General features: G+C 40.2%; 1 protein-coding gene and 1 pseudogene across 15 annotated transcripts in view; one reads left to right on the forward strand and one right to left on the reverse strand.

The window, feature by feature from the left end:
• Positions 1-16638, reverse strand: part of ALG9 (ALG9 alpha-1,2-mannosyltransferase) — a 112213-nt gene that overhangs the window by 45523 nt on the left and 50052 nt on the right. The window lies entirely within an intron of this gene.
• Positions 14821-16421, forward strand: LOC144311242 (secretory carrier-associated membrane protein 3 pseudogene; annotated as a pseudogene).

Consider the following 16638-nt stretch of genomic DNA (forward strand, 5'->3'; position numbering starts at 1 on the left):
TTCATAAGAAGAAATCTAAATGGCCAAAAACAAGTGAACAAATGCTCAATCTCATTAGCAATCAAGGATATTGCAAACCAAAAAAAAAAAAAAAAAAAGGATATTACAAACCAAAATCACAATGAAAACTTACAACACTAAGTGTTGGCCAGAATGTGGAACAGCTCTATTCATTGTTGACAGGAGATTAGATTGGTACAAGATTTTTAGAAAACTGTATCACAGAATCTACAAAAACTGAACATGTACATTTGCTATGATCCAACATATGTACCCCAGGTATCACATAGATCCATATGAAATAATAAATATTTCATTGTTTATTTCACAAAATTGGTAATTTCACCATGGTACAAGCTAATATATATCCAACAGAAATACATGCACCAAAAGACATTCCAAGAATGTTCAATGTGGCTTTTTTTTTTTTAAAGACTTTATTTATTTGAGATAGAAAGAGTGAGACAAAGAGCAAGCGCAGGGAGTAGAGGGAGAAGCAGACTCCCCACTGATCATGGAACCTGATGCGGGGCCCAATCCCAGGACCCCAAGACCATTACCTGAGCTAAAGGCAGACACTTAACTGACTGAGCCACCCAGGCACCTCTCAATGTGGCTTTTTTTTTTTTTTTTAAGATTCTATTTATTCATGAGACACATAGAGGAACAGAGGCAGAGACACAGGCAGAGAGAAAAGCAGGTTTCATGCAGGGAGCCCTATGTGGGACTTGATCCCAGGACTCCAGGATCACGTTCTGGGCCGAAGGCAGTCACTCAACCGCTGAGCCACCCAGGTGTCCCTCAATGTGGCTTTATTTGTAATTGGCCCAAGACTGGAAACAAGAAAACATCCATCAACAGTAAAACAATAAATTGTGGTTTGGTCACACAATGAGATACTATACAGTAACAAAAGAGAACATGTGCGATTATTATTAACCAAGTGTTGAGGAAAAAAATCAATATGCAAAAAAAAAAAAGTGCAGTATGATTCCATGTATACGAAGTTCAAAAACAGTCAAAACTAATTTAAATTGTGTAGGAATGAATATTAAAGTGGTAAATCAATAGAAAAGCAAGGAAATTATTACCATAAAAAAAGTCAGGAGAGTCCCTCTAAAAGGGGGAGTGGGTCACAATCAAAAGGAGTTGGTGATGGAGTTCTAGGTGGGGACAATGCTCTAGTATTTGACCTGGTGATGCTTACACAGGTACCTGGCTCTATTATTATATTATTGATTACTGCACACTTGTGTTTTGTGCACATTTAGGTATATGGGTAATACAACTGAAGGTTTAAAAAAAGTGCTTATAAGAACAACTTGTTCATTTCTTGCCTGCAGTAAACTCTGTCCTTCCCCCCACCTCTAACTCACAGTACTGTTCCCATTCTCTCCTAGCATTATTTATATGTAAAAGTCTTGAGTCTCACATCTGTCTCTACATATGGGCTATTCCTCCAGGGGAGAGAAGGCACACTGGGAATTGACGTCAGACCCAATTCCATTCCACATAACTCTAAAAATGATTCTCTGTATAAACACTTCAGGAAGCAGACTTTCTGGTCTCAACACCCACTCTGTAGCTCCCAAGGATTTTAAAAACATGAAACAAGTTTTTAAAAGCTTTGCAAGCGCCATGCCACTGTAGTCAAATAGAAGCAGCCAGGGGCAGAGACTCCCACGGTCTCATGCCAAGACCTCCTTCAGTTAGGGGGCCTCAGTATGACATTTCAATACTGGACCTCAGCCTGGCCTTTTCTGGCCGGGCATACTACAGGTCTAATTATCTAGGTTTGGTTCCAGATACATGGTCTCCCAAAATGGGTAATAACTAATTAATATCTAACTATACCAGTTAGCTTTTGGCTCCATTCATCACACCACCCATATGCAAATTCCACTTAAAATTTTTAGAAAGATACCATGGCAAAAATCATTAACTGAAGTAAGAGTACATTTCAAAATATGTAACCTCTTTATCCTTTTGGGGAAGCAGCTGCTGAATTTTTTTTTTTTTTTCCGGGAAGCAGTTAATGAACAACTAAAACACGCAAGAACAAAGACTCCCAGCAGAAAATGGTTAGGTATGATCAAGGACAGGTTTCTTTTCTTTTTTCTTTTTTTTAAGATTTTATTTATCTATTTGAGAGAAAGAGAGAAAAAGCACACAAGCCACAGGGAGGGGCAGAAGGAGAGGGAGAAGCAGACTTCCACCTGAGCAGGGAGCCCAAAGACTAAGTAGGGCTCAATCCCAGGACCCTAGATCATGACATGGAACTGAAGGCAGACGCTTAATTGACTCAGCCACCCAGGTGCCCCTAGGGTAGGTTCTTTATTAGAGAAGAAATAAAATATTTAGAGAAAAGGAGCCCCCAAAACAACAAAATAAAAAGGCAACCTATGGAATGAAAAAAAAAAAAAAACTTGGAAACCATGTAACTGATAAGGAGTTAACACCCAAAACATATAAGGAATTCATACAACTCAACAGCAAAAAAAAAAAAAAAAAAAAAAAATTATCTGATTTTAAATGGGCAAAAAACCTGAATAGACATCTTTTCCAAAGAAGATATACAAATGGCCAACGGGTACATAAAAAGGTGCTCAATGTCACCAATCATTAGGGAGATGCAAATCAAAACCATACTGAGATACGGCTATTATCAATAACACAAGTGATAACAAATATTGGCTAGGATATGAAGAAAAAAAAGAGCCCTTGAGTACTGTTAGTGGGAATGTAAATTGGTACAGCCATTATGGAAAACAGTAAGAAGGTTCTTCAAAAACTTAAAAATAGAATTACTGTGCAATCTCACTTTTGGGTATATATATCTGAAGGAAGTGAAGTCACTATCTTGAAGAGACATCTATACTCCCATATTTAGTACACAGCATTATTCACAGTAGCTAAAACATGGAAACAACTGAAGTGTCCATCAATTGATGAAATGTGGTATGTATGTAACACACACAGGGATATTATTCAGCCATAAAAAAGGAAACCCTGCTATGTGTGACAACAAACAGATTCATCTTGAGGGCATCATGCTTATTAGTGAAGTAAGCTCGACAAAGACAGACAAATAGTGTATGATCACTCTTATATGTGGAATCTACAAAGTTGAACTCACACAAACAAGTATAATAGTAGTTAGCGCAGGGCCTGGGGGAAGGGGAGAGAGGTTAGTCAAAGAGTACAAATTTCAGTTACAGGATGACTAAATTCGGAGGATCTCAAGAACAGCATAATGATCATCAGTAACAATACAGTGCTGTGGGGGTGCTTGGGTGGCTCAGTCGGTTAAGTATCTGACTCTTGATTTCAGCTCAGGTCATGATCTCAGAGTTGTAAGACTTGAGCCCTCCATTAGGTTCTGCACTCAGTGGGGAGATTCTCTCCCTCTTCCCCACTCCCAACTCCCACTCACTCACTCTCTAAATAAAAGGGGGGAGGGAAAGCCAATATAATGTGTACATTTGAAATCTAAGAAAGTACGTCTTAAATGTTCTCAACATTAAGACAAAAAAGATAACTATGTGAGGTGATGGATATCTAACTAACCCATGGTAATCACTGTACAATATACAAATATATCAAACCATCACATTGTATACCTTAAACCTACACAATGTTATGTGTCAATTTTATCACAGTAAAGCTAGAGAAAATAATTTATTTAAACAATTAGAAGAGGAACTCTCTGTCAGAGGCCTAGATTCAGGTATGGGCGCCACCATAATCTAAATGGGTGACCCATATTCAAGTTTTTTAAATCTCATTTTTTTCTGTAAAATAAGGACACCAACATTTATCTCAGAGAGTTACAATGAGGACTAAATGAGAGGGTTCATTTGAATAGAACTTATAAAGGACTACACAAATCACTGTAACATTAGAAGGAATCATTGACTAAAACTCCATGAAATGTGAGAAGCTGATGGACAAGAAAGAACCCTGGGGTATTAGTACCCGTTAAAGTTAATTATTCTGGTTTTCAATTGAAATCAGTGTTTACTGTCAATTCAAGCCATGCCCAACATGTAGGACAAGAGGATTACAATATTAACTACTCACAGTCCTCCATCAGCAATGAATTAGCAGCATCCACTAAACAATACTAAAATGAATCTTGAGGGCATCATCACCATCACTAAGTACCTATGTGGTGAATCCTAAACTAGGGTATACAAAATTCTTGCGGACATGTCTCCACTATTAAACTTATAATTGAGTTCAGGAAATGGTATTAGCACCTATAAAATACAGAAAGTAACTAGTATTAGAACAATCAGAGTTCAGAGAGGAAGAAATCACTGGGGGCTACAGTGGTTGAAAAGATTTCCTGGAGGTGGCAGTAAAAGAGAGAACAGAGGGGAAAAAAGGCAGAAATGAGGATGGTTTACAGGGGCAATAGAAGAAATATCTGCTTGTCCTAAGAGGTGTGTGTTAAAAAAAAGAGAGAATCTGAGGGCTGATAATGGAGAACACAAATTAAGAGATTTGGATTTTGTGCATCAGGAATCTACTCCAGGCTTTTCAGCCAAAAAAAGTGAAATGATTAAAAGATGGGTTTCAGAAAGAGAGAGACCCATACTGGCTATGCAGGTGGAGCGGGGCACATGGCAATTCTGGAGGGAAAGGCTGGAAGCAAGCACTCCCATCACTAAGGCAGTGCCCAACTGTGAGTGATGCACTCTCAAGTTCTATGCAGGGGGAAAGAAGAAAGAAAGGGTAAGTCTTAGGCCTATTTCAGAGGAAATCAGGGATACCAAGACTTCTAACCCAGTGAATGAGAGAAGAGGGGGCTGCAGTGAAGAATCAGTTTGGGTGAAATTGGGAAAAGATGCTAACTTGCACTTTACACCAGGAACTAAAAGAAGATCTCATGACTGGGACACCAGGATTTAGCAGCTGTCTTCTGTTCCTATTGCCTATAGCACTCCCTACTCCCACCTCATAAATCCCCCATAAGCTTTCAGATCCCAGCCAAAAATTATTTCTTTAGGACAGGTCTCCAAATTATATGCTCTCATAGCAACCACTACCTCTCCACATTTTGGGGCGCCTGGATGCCTCAGTCAGTTGGGCGACTGACTCCTGATTACGGCTCAGCTCATGATCTCAGGGTCATGGGATTCAGCCCCATGTTTGGCTCTGTGCTCAGCGAGGAGTCTGCTAGAGATCCTGTCCCTCTCCCTCTGCTCCTCCCTCACTTGTTTACGCTCTCTAAAATAAATAAAGAAAATCTTAAACAAACACACACACACACACTCCACCACTGTAATCTGTGGATTAATTGGGAAGTTAGTAAATTCTATGGAAGACGGAGCTGTGTCTATCGCATTCACTCATACATTCTAAAACCAAGCCTAGTATAAAGCACACAGCAGGGGTCCAGGAAAGCCATAGTGAACAAATGTGCACAAGAGTGAAAAAAAGGTGAAAATAAGAGGAGGGAGGAAAAGGTGAAGGGGTAGAAAACAGGACAGAAGAGAGGCGCGGAAGAGCACATATCAAGTGCAGGAGGATGTGGAAGCAGCAAGAGACAGAAGAAGTCATTGGAGAGGCTGCAGAAGAAGAATCCAAGGAGTACAGTTCTGAAACTCAGGAGGAGAGTGGATTTCAAAGGCCACAGAAAGGCTATGAGGAGACTTTAAGATGGAGAAAAGTTAACAATAGGAGTGGGTTCCCCAGTTGTTCCCAAGAACACACTTAATACAGCATAGAATGCCTGTGCGAGACAAGGAAAGAACTCACAGCCCAGCCTCCTTTTCTCAGTGACCTTCGCTGCTGTCTATCCAGCTGCCTGAGCCAAGCCCTACAAGTCCTAAGACAGGAAGGATGTGAACTTGCAGTCAGGCATCTATCGGCTGGAAATGACAATGACGCACATAGCTTTAAAAATAGAGATCTCTGACAAGGGCCAAAGTGCAGTTCAGGAACATCACAGAGAAACCATCTCCATGTTTAAGAGATCTCATTTCTCAAATGTCACTGAAAATTCTCCAGTAAACAAATGCAGTAAAGAATCCTCTAAGACTTTAAGGGGACAGTATGAAAGATCAATCAAAATCAATTTGTCCTGTAACCTCCAGGTCAAGTGGGAGGACTGAAGTTCAGAAAACTGCTCACTTTGCCCACAGCTAAGTAAGACTGCTCATAAACTGAGGCTATCAAACAGCAACAATGGCTGATATAGGTTATGAATTTAATGCTTCTAAGCAGTATTCAGGATGTCTTTCTTTCCAAAACTTGTAATAAGTTTTGATTTATTTCCTCATATACCCTGTAACCAACACTAGTGAGGCCCAGGACTTCTTATAGCTGAGCATTCTAAGCTCTAGGGGGAGCAGAAAGTTAGTCAATCTTGATAGCACCGTATCCCTGGTACATGCCTGGCACTCAGTAGGCAGTCCAAAAACGTTTGCTGAAGCAAAGAATGGTCCCAGCTGCACCAGGATGCTGGACAACTTCAAACACCAAGTGTTAATAAAAACTAAGACTAGCTGTCTTTAAGTGCCAAGAATTTTTTTCCTAGCTTCTGGTCCCAGGAGGGCAATCTATTTCCTCTAAAATGTCATACAATGAAGATTAAATCACATTGTAATAAATCCACTAAAAAATCTCTAATTAGCAAAATGAGTTCATGCTCCAGTAAACCATTAATTTTGAGTGAGGCTAGACAATTCACCATAACAAGATTTGACTTATTTGGATATTTCATAGAAAGAAAAATTAAATTATGGAAGTTATCTAGAGAAACCAATTTCAACAATTATTCCTGGATCTCACTTACTGTGATGAGAATACACAACTCCCTTCAGGTCTATGAGTGTACTCCTGCTACTGGGAATGGATTAGGGCACCTCACAAGTACAGAAAACGAAAAGAATCACATTTAAAAGTAAACCAAAATTCTAAATGGATATTCCTTGCTTCTTCTCAACTTACAGAAAAGATGCTAGAGACAATTAAGTTCAGTTCTGGAAGCTTGCATATAAAGCATTTCTATCTATCTTTTTAACTCCATTTTAGCCACAACTTTTTATTATAAAAAATAAAATTATAAACAGAAATCCTATTGACTGTATATATATGTCCTACTATATTTGAATGTACATTATATCAGGAAACAGCCATAAAACAAGTGTTTGAAACAGCTAACTCTCCTAAATGACACCAGCAGAAAAGTAGAATAATGCTCTGAGCCCCCTACCCCCAACCAAGCATTCTTCTTACTTACATCGATCTAATACTACCTTTTATAGCAAAAAATAGGACCTAAATACCTAAATACTCTGCCTCTACCTCTGTCTCTAGCTCTGTAACTTAGGGAAGTCACTTAAATCAACCTCAGAAGTTTTACCAGGTCTCCAAAGAATCTGGACTGAAACCACTAAAATCCCTCTCAACTCTAAAGGAAAGATCATTGTAGAGGAAATAATTTTTTTTGTTTTTTAAAATCAACAATTTTTTAATTTTTTAAAAGATTTTATTTATTTATTAATGAGAGACAGAGAGAGAGAGAGAGGCAGAGACATAGGCAGAGGGAGATGCAGGCTCCCGGCAGGGAACCTGATGTGGGACTGGATCCCAGGACCCAGCATCACACCTGAGCCGAAGGCAGACTCTTCACCACTGAGCAACCCAGGCGTCCCTAGAGGAAATCTGATTACGTGTGTCAATACACTACACAATGTTGATTCTACTCTTCTCACAACTAATGCTGCTCATCACTAGAAACATTTTCATATCGGAAGACATCACTGCACTGGAGGTAACACATGTAAAGGATCTATTTTTATACGGTCACGATTTAGGAATCAGAAAGTCTTACACTGAGCAAAGCTATGTATTTGTCAGAAATTGCAAAGGCAAAGTAAGATCATTTAGTTCTCTGAATTTGCTGATGTCAAGGAGTTATTTAAAGCCTAGATATTATCATTGTTATTCTGACATTGTTAAATATGGAAAGGGTTAGGGAAATTTTGTGGGCTTGCATATTTGAAAAATGTTCAATTTTTACATGGCTTCTCTAAGTGCTCTGTTAGGAGAAAACATATGATTTGGGAATAGGTCACATGTCTTACCTAGAGTGCTTAGGATTACCACACAGATCCTTCCTGAAGTTGAGTGATGGCACATCCAGAAAACTAAAGACAGTAGATTTCCTTCACACAGCTCACATTAGACATCACTAACCAACTGTGGCACTCTTTCACAGAGACTAGATACAATCTCATTATGCTTTTGGACCTGGGCTCCAGTAAGCCACTACCAACTGATCAGAAGAGCCAAATGAACAAAAATCATTTGCCTTCCTTGTTAAATCAATACATGGGGGTGAACACCCAGGATGGTGGTAATGCCAGTCAGTGACTGCCAATTTACCTAACACATAGCTCTCAACAATGGATCTCAGTAGAAACAAATCTGTTCTTTTATACAAAATCCATTATTTAGAAAACTAAATCATGGGAAATTGCTTTTCTTTTTACAACAATAAATTCAAGGTTTCTTTCTTTTTTTAAAAGATTTTATTTATTTATTCATGAGAGACAGAGAGAGAGAGAGGCAGAGACATAGGCAGAGGGAGAAGCAGGCTCTATGCACGGAGCCCAAGGTAGGACTTGATCCCGGGACTCTGGGATCACGCCCTGAGCTGAAGGCAGACGCTCAACCGCTGAGCCACCCAGGCATCCCAAATTCGAGGTTTCTTTTATAAATCTGACTTTTAAATACCAGCTTATATAAAATATTTTAAGAATACGTTTATAATAAAGGATGAAATCATAACACTGTATGTTAACTATACTGGAATTAAAATGAAAGTAATGAAATCATTAGTGTTTATGACTAAAGTCACTATCACTACCATCATTAAGAGGAGTCTATTAATACATTATAAGGAATATAGTCTATGATATTGTAATAGCATTGTATGGTGACAGATGGCAGTTTGTGGTAAGCACAGCATAATGTATAATGAACTTCTCAATTCACTATGTTGTACATCTGAAACTAATATAACATTGTGTGCCAACTATACTAAAAACTTTTTAAATTAGAATGCACTGGAAGAGAATAGAAAGCATAAGAATGCATTTCACTTAGTAAAAATAAGTATTATTTGTGGAGCTTTACCCCCTCACACACACTTCTGTGTGTGTGTGTGTGTGTGTGTGTGTGTGCACGTGCTCATGCATACATGCTGAGTCATGATAGAGAAGGTATTTCTCATTCTGTATTGGAGATAAAGAAATTTGAAAGCCACTCTAAAAAAAAAAAAGCCTATTAAATACCAAGTTAGGAAACAAAAGAAAGATATGGTACACAACTTTCAGAGAATTTCTACTTTAGAGTTAGGTTAAGTCATGTACACAAAAAGCCATATACCACTTTTTTGTATTTCCGGTTTTTTGTTAAAGTTTATATTGTCATCATTATAATTTTTAGAACGACCAGAGGAAGACAAACATACATACTTGCCCTTTAGGAGCTTACTACTTGAGATGGACAATACCAGATAAATAAACTTTAAATGGCAGTCAGCCAACAGAATAAAGCAATTACACCAAAGTATAAATAAAAAGGGACAGGAAATTAATTTTAATCATCCGGAGTTGGCAAAACATGCTCACAAAATCTTCTGCTATTATAATTCACTGTTTAATCAGCCAATTGATATTATTTTCAGTTCCTGGAATGTATTTCATGACCCAAGAAAAGGGAATGATTTTATGAACTCAAATCTTCCACAGTCATTTTCATCACCCTTCAAAAGAGTGTTAGTTCAATAAATGAAACTCTATGCAAGCTATTATTTGCATTAACTATGAAATTACAGGACTAGTTCCCTACTTGAAATGTTGGGAACAGTTAGGTAGGGGAAATAAACTAGGGCCCATGTCCAATTTTCTGGAGATTTTTATGTAGGGTTTTAATGGGTGACTTTGCTGGTTTATTTGAAATTTTGTGAATCCCCCAAATATTCTAATATTGAAATGTTAAAAGCAAATATATTCAGCAAAAGCTATATATGTAGTATTTCTTCTACTAACATATATAATCGAGTTGATTGTAGGTGTTAAGATTAAATGGATTTTGGAGCACCTGGGTGGCTCAGTCATTTGAGTGTCTGCCTTTGGCTCAGGTCATGATCTCCTGGTCCTGGGATTAAGCCCCAGGTCAGGCTCAACAGGGAGTCTGCATCTCCCTCTCCCTCTGCTCCTCCCCCGTGCCTATGCTCTCTCTCTCTTAAACAATAAAATATTTTTTAAAGAGTAAATGGATTTTTTAAAAGATAAATCAATATTTTCAAAGTAAATAGTTTTAAAAGTAACTACTGAGGGGATCCCTGGCATGGCTCAGTGGGTTTAGTGCCTGCCTTCGGCCCAGGGCATGATCCTGGAGTCTCAGGATCGAGTCTCACATTGGGCTCCTGCATAAAGCCTGCTTCTCCCTATGCCTGTGTCTCTGCCGCCTTCTCTCTCTCTCTCTCTCTCTCTCTGCTCACATGAATAAATAAAATCTTTTAAAAAATTAAAAATTAAAAAAAAATAAAAGTAACTATTGAGTGATTAGGCAAGGTAAACAACGATGGGAAAACTGGGTCACAACGACAAAAAGACGTTAACAGTCGCTCTCCCTTGCTCAAAATCTGCAAGGAACTCCCACTGGAAACAGGATCTGTAGCCTACAAAGTGGCTTGGTAGACTAGTTGGAAGAAAAGTAGTAGAAAAGAACAGTACAGGAGCAGCAAACTACCTTTGTGAAACTCAGAGGTGTAAGTGAACCAGGCACACAGGGTAGGTGGAAGAGGCTACGAGACAGGAGGTAGGGTGTGGCTCCCAGGCTTTGAACTCGTCATTCTGTAAATGATCCTGACTAGGGAGTTCAAAAGCATCCACATGAAAACAGACCTAACACAGGTAAAAGGAAAGAATTCCATCCTCCTGCAATGTATCAAATTGATAGAGAACCAGTTATGACCTGAGTCTGCCAAGCAGTAAGCCCTGCCAGTTCACATTAGAAACAAAGGACAGAAGAAGGCAAGGCTGTATGTCAAGTGACTGAGCTCACAGGTGGGATCCTCAGTCTTTGAAGCAAAGAGGTATTTTCCATTTCTTGTCAAGTTAAAAGTTGCCCTTGAGAAGCAAAAGATAAAGGGAAGCACACAGTAGAACATAAGCAATGGAGTCAAATCGTAAGACTATTTTTCTGGATTATAGCTTATAGACTAATGAGTTCCTGGCAAGGGTCAGAACGCAGCTTACAAAGATGAGAGTGAATGTGCTTAGAGAAACTTCCAGCTAGATGAAGAGATCTTTAAACTAAAATCTGAAAGGGGAAGAAAAAAAATCCAGATAAAAATCATAAAATCAGACACTCTAGTCCAAAATATTTTATGTTTTAAAAAACACACAGAAGGAAGAACTAAATAATTTTAAGGAAAAATACAAAGAGGCTTAGAAATAAAAACCTATGGCCTCAAATATCAATAAAGCATTTGATCCACTATGTTAAAAGAAGATGTCAAATAAAAAGCAAGAGCAAGCACTTTTCCATTTTCCTTCTGCTAAGTCCAGCTAAAAACCCTAGACCTATGTATGAAACAAATATAAAACAACTCCAAAGGGCAGAAAAAAGAAAGCAAAAAAAAAAAAAAAAAAAAAAAGAAAGCAGACCAGCTAGCAACCTCAGGACCCCAGGAACAATACTTTTATACAATAAACAGTCTACTCTAGCAGTGTCAACTTAGCTAGGCCACAGTATCCAGATATTTGGTCTAACATAAGACTAGATGTTGCTGTGAAGACATTTTTTAGATTAAATTAACACTTCAATCAGCAGACTTTGAGTAAAGCAATTACCCTTCATAATGTGGGTAGGCCTTGTCCAATCAGTTGAAGAGCTTAAGAAAAAAAGAGTGAGGTTCCCTCAGGGAAGAGAGAATTCTGCCTCCAGACTGCCTTCAGACTCAAGCTACATTGATTCTTCCCTGGGTTCTCAGCCTGACAACCTACCTTAGAGATTTTAAGCTTAACGGTTCCCACAATTGTGTCAGTCAATTTCTTAAATTACTCTAATACACACACACACACACACACACACACACACACACACTATTGCTCTGTTTCTCTGGATGACCCTAAAACACTAGTCAAACAGCACTCAAGAGTGTCATTCCACCAACACTTCTGATAATGTTCAGTGGAGAATCCAGACTTCCACCTTTACCAGGCTGCAATGAAGGACCCCTCCTCCTGGCCTGGATGGTATTAGAAAAGACTGAGTAGCAGGGAGCCAGGACTTACAACCCTGGTGGGCAGTAATCAGTCTCCTCTCTCCATCACCTACTCCATAGCATCAGAGGAAAACACACAGGGAGCCTGGACTCCCACTCTACCTAACAGTAATAAGGCACCCCACCACCTACATGCTGAGGTGGTGTCAGAGAAGGCCTAGTAGAGTCAGGACTCCATTACTGTCCAACAGTCACACCCCCATGGAATCAGTGGAGGCCACCTGGGGAGTAGTAACAGGTACCCCTACCCTCAGTCAAGGTGATATCAGTAGAGGCCTACTAGGGACACTAAACTTCCCACCACCACATAGCAGTAACATCCAACCATACCTACTCCCAGGTATCTATGGAGACCAAGAAGAGAACCTGGACTTCTAATTCTGACTGGCAGTGACAAGACAACCCCCCTTTCCTCCACCATTGTTGGGTCAGAGGAGGTCAGCTAAAACAAAAGACTTAAAGAAGACCCAGAGTCTCATAATACCCAAAATGTCCTGGTTTAAATGAAAACTTATTCATTTCAGTAACAACCAAGAAGATCTCAATTCTCATGACAAATGACAACAGATGTCAACACAGAGATGATTAAGATATCAGAATTATCTAACAAAGATTTGAAAGCAGTCATGATAAAAATGCTTCCATCAGCAATTATGAACATGCTTGAAAAAAAAATAGAAAGTCTCAGCAAAGAAATAGAAGAAGAACCAAACGGGTATCAGAGATGAAATGAAAAGGACAAAAGCTTAAATAAACAGCTCAGTGGATATGCTCCACAGCAGAATGGAGGAATCAAAGGGGAAAAAAAAATCAGTGAACCAGAAAAAAGAGTAATACAATTACACAATCTGAGTAACAGAAAGGAAAAGGACAAAAAAAATAAAGAGTTCCAGGGACCTGTAGAACTCTCACCAAAGCTTTAACCTTCATGTTGCCAAGTCCCAGAAGGAGAGGAGAAAGAGGGCAGGGCCGAAAGAGGCCAAGAAGCAGAAATGGCTGAAACTCCCCAAATCTAGCAAGACAGTTAAACTTAGGGAATCAAGAAGCTGAACAAATCCCAATCAGGATAAATTCAAAGAAATGCATTCTAGGATACTTCATAATTTAACTTGTGAAAACTAAAGACAAAGAAAAAAATCTTGAAAGCAGCCAAAGAAAAACAACATCTTGCCTATAGAGGAAAAACAAGTAGGATGACAGCAGATCTCTTATCAGAAACCAAGGAGGCCAGAGAGATGGTACAATGTTGTTCAAGCAGTGAAAGAACAGAACTGCCAACCCATAATGCCATATCCAGAGAAGAAGCATTCTTTACCCTGAAAGAATGGCACAAGTTCTAAAAATAGAAGCTAATAATAAAAGAAGGAACTGTGGAACATTACAAAGGAAGAAAGAACAGAACAATAAGTACATGGATAAATACAATAAATTTTCCTTCTCAAGTTTTCTAAGTTATCGTTTAAAGGTTGAAGCAAAAATTTTGACACTTTTTTTTAAAGATTTTATTTATTTATGAGAGAGAGAGAGAGAGAGAGAGAGGTACAGACACAGGCAGAGGGAGAAGCAGGCTCCATGCAGGGAGCGCGATGTGGGACTCCATCCGGGTCTCCAGGATCACACCCTGGGCTGAAGGTGGGCGCTAAACCGCTGAGCCACCTGGGCTGCCCAAATTTTGACTTTCTGATGTGGTTCTCAATCTACATACGAGAAATATTTTAGACAATTATATACAGGAGGATAAAGGGATTTAAAGAGAGGTAAGACTTCTAATACTTCACTTGCACGGGTATAGCCAATCTAGAAAATCACTTGGCAGTTTCTTAAAAACTGAAACCTATACCTACCGTATGATCCAGCAGTCATATTCCTGAGCATTTATCCCAGAAAAATGAAAAAGTGCATCCCACACAAAAACCTGTACACAAATATTCACAACAGCTTTATTTGTCCAAAAACTGGCAACAACCAAAATGCCTTTCAACAGGTAAATGACTCAACAAACTGTACGACCTTATACCATGGAACACAACTCAGAAACTAAAAGGAACAAACTGATACATACAACTTGGATGGATCTCAAGGGTATCACATGCCGAGGGAGAAAGGCAGTCTAAAGGTTACATATTGTATGATTCCATTTATTTAAAATTCTCAAAATAGCAAAATTAGAGATGGAGGATAAAGTAACTGTTGCCAGGGGTCAGGGATGGTGAAGATGGCATGAAACTATACAGGAGTGGTAGAAAGAAGACTTCTGTGCAGGTGGAATAGTTCTGTACTTTGGATCCTTTCAGTGGATACCTGAATCTATTTACATGTGACAAAATGGCACAGAATCATACTAACATCAACTTCCTGGTTTAGGAACTCTACTCCAGTTACAGTGGGGAAATTGAAGAGTACATGTACCCTTCTCTGTATGAGCTTTGTAATTCCTGGGAATCAAATTCTTTCATGAAAAAAAGTTTTTTAAATGAAAAAAAAAAAAAGCAATAAGGAGCCTCGAGATTTGACAGGATGGTATATGTGACTGGAACTGGTTAACCTGTGTCCCTAATAGAAGGGTATATCTTTCTCAAGAGAAACTCAAATAACATAAACTAAAAGGCAAAAAATAAGCAAAACTTTCCTGAAAACCCTTCACCATGAGAGGAGAAATGGAAAGGACTGAACACAGCAATGATGAGACTTGAAGAAAAGACAGAATACTAATCAAAAAAAGGTATCAAGGCAGTTGCAAACATGGCTCAGAGCAGAGACGGCGAAAACCCCTTCATCAGGCCCGGCAAGCTTGACAACCCCTTTCAGGACCCAGCCGTGATCCAGCACCAACCCAGCCCGCAGTATGCCACTCTTGACGTCTACAACCCTTTTGAGACCCGGGAGCTCCCACTGGCCTATGAGCCTCCTGCCCCTGCCCCGTTGCCTTCACCCTCGGCACCCTCCTTGCAGTCATCAAGAAAGCTCAGCCCCACAGAACCCAAGAACTATGGCTCCTACAGCACCCAGGCTTCAGCTGCTGCAGCCACTGCTGAGCTGCTGAAGAAGCCGGAGGAACTCAACCGGAAGGCCGAGGAGTTGGACTGGAGGGAGCGGGAACTGCAGCATGCTGCCCTGGGGGGCACAGCTGCTCGACAGAACAATTGGCCCCCCCTACCTTCTTTTTGCCCAGTCCAGCCCTGCTTTTTCCAGGACATCTCCATGGAGATCCCCCAAGAATTTCAGAAGACCGTATCTACCATGTACTACCTCTGGATGTGCAGCACACTGGCCCTTCTCCTGAATTTTCTTGCCTGCCTGGCCAGTTTCTGTGTGGAGACCAGCAATGGCTCAGGCTTTGGGCTCTCTATCCTCTGGGTCCTCCTTTTCACTCCCTGCTCCTTTGTGTGCTGGTACCGCCCCATGTATAAGGCCTTCCGGAGTAACAGTTCATTCAATTTCTTCGTTTTCTTCTTCATTTTCTTCGTCCAGGATGTGCTTTTTGTCCTCCAGGCCATTGGCATCCCAGGTTGGGGGTTCAGTGGCTGGATCTCTGCTCTGGTGGTGCTGAAGACCAACACAGCTGTAGCTGTGCTCATGCTCCCGGTTGCCCTGCTCTTCACTGGCATAGCTGTGCTGGGAATTGTGATGCTAAAGCGGATCCACTCCTTGTACCGCCGCACAAGTGTCAGCTTTCAGAAAGCCCAGCAAGAATTTGCTGCTGGTGTCTCTCCTCAACCCCGCGGTGCGAACTGCTGCCGCCAACGCAGCCGCTGGCGCTGCCGAAAATGCCTTCCGAGCCCCATCAGCCCTGGCAGGGATGCCCTGGCCCTGCCACTGGAGGGAGCACAGTTAGCCCCCATCCCTGAGGGCTCTGGGGCTTGGTGAGACATCCGTCACTACTTGGGGTCTCCTCTTATGCCCCCAGGTTCGCAGCCATAACTGCTGACCCTGACTTAAGGGTGTGGGGAGCCCACTGTGACCCAGTCCCGCTACCCCTGCCACTCCCCCGAATAGGCCACACTACTGCCACCTCTCACACACCCCAACCCAGCTTCCCTCTGCTGTGCCAAGGCTGTTGCTTCGGTTATTTAAATAAAAAGAAAGTGGAACTAGAAAAAAAAAAAAAAAAGGTATCAATCTTGTTTTCTAAAAAACTGCTAACCAGTCTTACAGCAAATGCTATCATATTAAGGCAAGAAAATGAACCTTTTTCATTGGCTGACATCTTGATAGGTAACATAAACCTATTTGTTCTGTTCTTATTAAAGGCAGACAGAGATAGCTATAGAAATCAGGGGTTTGGAAATTTTAAGAATTTCCTTAAAACAAGAGGAAGTAGGAGA

This window comes from Canis aureus, chromosome 3 (genome assembly GCF_053574225.1).
Source record: "Canis aureus isolate CA01 chromosome 3, VMU_Caureus_v.1.0, whole genome shotgun sequence".
NCBI lineage: Eukaryota > Metazoa > Chordata > Mammalia > Carnivora > Canidae > Canis > Canis aureus.